The following is a 4,760-nucleotide window of genomic DNA, read 5'->3' as shown; positions in this document are numbered from 1 at the left end:
ATGTCTTTTGGTTTTAATATTTTGTTTTTTTTTTTTTTTTTTTTTTTTTTTTTTTTTTTAGCGTACTAGACGTGACAAAATGCCCCCTTACCTTACCTTTTAGTTTATGGGTTGCTGTGGTCAACTGGGTTTCTTACAGATTAACCCATGAATTTGAGCAATTTAGACCGGTAACGAGTAAATTTATTGTTTTTAATTTGCTTATTATTCACCTAATGGATGGGGTGATTAGTCTTGTATTAGCTAGTAGGTCCATGACGTAGCTGTAGGAGCGAAGTATAAGGAAGTTTCTTATAAGTCAAAATCTTTAAAAATAAAAAACATTAAATATTTATTTTTTATTTATAAATAGAAAAATAAAAATAAAAGATTATTCTCCTCTGATAAAAAACTAAAAATTAATAGAAAAAAATCCTAAAACAAAAGGAAAAAATAAAAATTATCAAAAATTATTTATTTTCCCAAGATATTCTTGTATTAGTATCCTTTAGTTAAAAATATCTTACTGTCAAATTCAAAACTCATTTAAGAAGCTTTATTCATCATGAACATCCTTTTGGTGCGGTAATATCTTTATATAGACCTTTCAATCATAAATCTCTATTATTTTTATATAAGTTAATTTATCATAGATTTTACTATCATGATTTTTAATAACACCACCTTATAGGTGAAAATATAAAAAAACTCTAATGATCTTGATCAAGGGTTTTTTTTATTGTAGATGAAACTAGCCTAATGTTTGCACTTCACAACGAGGCCAAATTATTTTTTTGTATAAAAAATGATGTTCAAGTTCTAGTAAAAAAAATATATAAAAAACCAATCATGAAAAACTTGTAACTACGCTAATTAGAGTTGAGTCAACTTGAGATATTATATGAAATTCGTAACTCAAATCATGTGATTAAAATAACCTGATAAAAAATAAAAAAGAATTATAAAGCCTTTATTTTCTTAAAAAAACTCATGTTAAGTTTTCAAATCCGTGATCTGAATCATTAAACTCAAAACATCCAATCTGAAAAAACAATGAAATCTAATTCCCGAACAATCATATATTGAGGATGAAATTGAAAAAAATCATTTATATAAAAGGATTTTAAAAATAAAAATTAAAAAATAAGGATCAAAATTAAAATACAAAATAAGTTTTATATTCAATTGAAGGAGGAGATTGAAAAAAAAATTAGAAAAATAAAAAATGTAAGGCTTGAAATTGACATAAAAAATAAAAACAATGTTGTAATTAAATCATGAAATTAAAAAGAATAATAATTTTTACAAAAGAACCAAGAAATTAGAAATCAAAAAAATTAGAACTAAATTGAAAAATATAATGCCATCAATTTGAATTGAATAATGAAATTATAAACTGATAAAATTTTATAAAAAGACCAAGGAAAAAGATTAAAAATCCAAAGAATGAGGATCAAATTGGAGAATATAATATTTAGTAAATTAGAATTCAGTGATGAAATTAAAAATAAATAAAATTTTTTACATGAGAAACAAGACCAAAAATGATGCAAAAAATTGAAATAAAAAAAATAGAAGTTGAAATTGAATTATTAACAACTAAAAGAGTCAATTTATAATTTTTATTAAAGGAAAGAGAATTAAAAAAATAAAATAAAAAGCCTACCAACAACATACATAACAACCAACGGAGACACGTACCACACTAATAAAAAGAAAAAACAGTGACACTTCTAACAACATGATAGAAAAGCTTTTTTAGACATTAGAAAATATCATACACATCTTTTGAAAGGTATGAATACTTCCCACATGCCCTTGAATGTGCCACATAAGCACGTTCATTTTTCTTTCATTTATTTAACTAAATCCAAAAATATTTTTAAGCTAAATTTTTAATTATAAAAAAATCATTATAAAAAAACAAAAACACTCTTTGATCTCAAGATTAATATTTTTTATTTTAAGGGTAAATTCATTGTTTTACTATTTATTTTAATTGTTTATTATTTTTTTATATTTAATCAAATAACAAATTTTTCTTCAATTTAAATTGTAATAACAAAATAACTATTGTGAAAATATAAAGATACCCCTTGATGCTAAGTTTTAAAAAAGTTTCTTTCAAGGGTTTTCTAGTTGTTTCACTGTACAATTAAGATATAAAAATATTTATTTGTTTTTAATTAATTTAAAAATAATAAATAAATTACCTTAAAAGATTTCAATGTTATTAGAATTCAATGCAAAGTTTTTTCAGTGAAGGGATAAAATTTTCATTACTTTATTCCAATGAACAAATAGAAAATTTCTAATGCAAATTAGGCTTTGATAATTGAATGCTTTTCACGTGTATTTTTTTGGATTTTTCTAAAAGCAAAAAAAAAAAAATTATATATTTTGTAATCTTTCTTACGCTTATTTATTTATTTATTTAGATTAGATAATTTCTCCTGTTTCATTGATTTAGTCATTTAGAATAAATAAAGATTGTTTAGTTGATGAGAAGATTTAAGCTTGGATTTACTTTAGATTATAGAAAATTAAAGATGAAGGTTATGGGAAGAAAAAAAAAAGAGTTATTACAGAAAACAAAATCCACGTGGTTAAGTTTTTGTTGATTATAAATTAATGTTGTGCTTGTCTGACTGTCTGGTGCCGACGAGGAGTATTAAAGCTTATTAACCATCCTTTACATTTATTTTTTGTCCTTTGTAGATGATGAACCAATCCATCCAATCTTTTAACTCGGGACGTATTTAATGAAGAGTTTATTAAATATAAGTCAAAATCTTTAGAAACCAAAAACATTAAATATTCAATTTTTATTTATAAATAGAAAAATAAAAATAAAAGATTATTCTCCTCTAATAGAAAAAAAACTAAAAAAAACAAAATAATAGATAATGGAAAACATTCCTAAAACAAAAGGAAAAAATAAAAATTATTAAAAAATATTTATTTTTCCAAAAAATTCTTGCATTAGCATCCCTAGATTACAAGTAACTCATCATCGAATTCAAACCTCAGAATACCTTCACCATAAACATTTTTTTGGTGTGGACCGACCCTTATCACATTTACATAGACCTTTTAATCTTGAGTCTTTAACATCTTTATGTGAGATGTTTTATTGTGGATTTTACTATCAGGATTTTTAAAAACATCACCTCATTCATGATGAAAATATAAAAGAATTTCAATGGTCTTGATCAAGGTTTCTTTTATTTTAGATAAGACTAGCCTCAATGTTTGCACTTCGCAATAGGTTCAAACTATTTTTTTGTATAAAAATGATATTTAGGTTCTGAAATAAGGTAAAAAAACATAAAAAATTAATTATAACAAACCTACACCACACTAATTAGAGCTGAGTCAATTGAGATATCTCATCAAATTCGTACACCAAATCACGTGATTAGAATAACCTGATAAAAAGATTAAGAGAATTATAAAGTCTTTATTTTCTTAAAAATACTCATGTTAACTTTTCAAACCTATAACCAGAGTTATTAAATCCAAAACACCCAATCTAGAAAAATTATGAAATCCAATTTCTGAACAATCATATATTGAAAGATAAAATTGAAAAAGAATTTCAACTATACAATAGGATTTAAAAAAAAAATAAAAGAATGAGGGTCAAAATTAAAGTACAAAATAAGTTTTATATTCAATTGAAAGGTGAGATTGAAAAAAAATCAATTTAGAAAAATAAAAAAAATAAGGCTTGAAATTGACATAAAAAATAAAAAAAATATTATAGTTAAATAGTAAAACTGAAAAGAATAATAATTTTTACAAAAGGGCCAAGAAATTAGAACTCAAAACAATTAGGACTATATTGGAAAATATACTACCATCAATTTGAATGGAATGATGAAATTATAAATTGATAAATTTTTTACAAAAAACCAAGGAAAAAAATTAAAAATCCAAAGAATAATGATCAAATTGGAGAACATAATATTTGATAAATTAAAATTTAATGGTGAAATTGAAAACAAATAAAACTTTTATAGGAGAGACAAGACCAAAAATTAAAATTTAAAAGAATAAGAACTAAAGTTGAATTATCAACAACTAAGAGGGTCAATTTATAATTTTTATGAAAGTAAAGAGAATTAAAAAAATAAAATAAAAGCTCATCAACAACATACTTAATTAGCTATAAAGATACTCACCACACTAATAGAAAGAGAAAACAGTGACACTTCTAGCAACGTAATAGAAGGGTTTTTTTGGATACTGAGAGACATCACACGCATCTTTTGAAGGGTGTGGATGCATCTCACATGCCCTCAAGTGTGTCATATGAGAATGTTCATTTTTTTTTATTTAACTAAATCCAAAAGTATTTCTGAGTTGACTTTCTAACTATAAAAAATTCATTGTAAAAAAATAAAAATACTCTTTGATCTCAATTTTTTTTTTATTCCTTAAGGGTAAATTCATTGTTTTACTATGTATTTTAATTATTATTTTTTATATTTGATCAAATAACAAATTGCCCTTGAATTTAAATTGTAATAATAAAAAAACCATTGTGAAAATACGAAGATATCCCTTGATGCCAAGTTAATTTTTTTTAATTCCAAGGGTTTTCTAGTTATTTCACTATGCAATCAAGATATAAAAATACTTATTTTATTTTTTTTAATTTAAAAATAACAAATGAGACACATGCCAAATTTTCAATATTATTAGAAACCAGTGCAAAGTTTTTTTTATATATTTTGTAATCTTTCTGATGCTTTTTTATTTATTTATTTATTTAGATT

Source organism: Populus euphratica, unplaced genomic scaffold (assembly GCF_000495115.2).
Source record: "Populus euphratica unplaced genomic scaffold, PopEup_1.0 scaffold3471.1, whole genome shotgun sequence".
Taxonomy (NCBI): Eukaryota; Viridiplantae; Streptophyta; class Magnoliopsida; order Malpighiales; family Salicaceae; genus Populus; species Populus euphratica.
Note: the sequence above shows the minus strand (reverse complement) of the source record.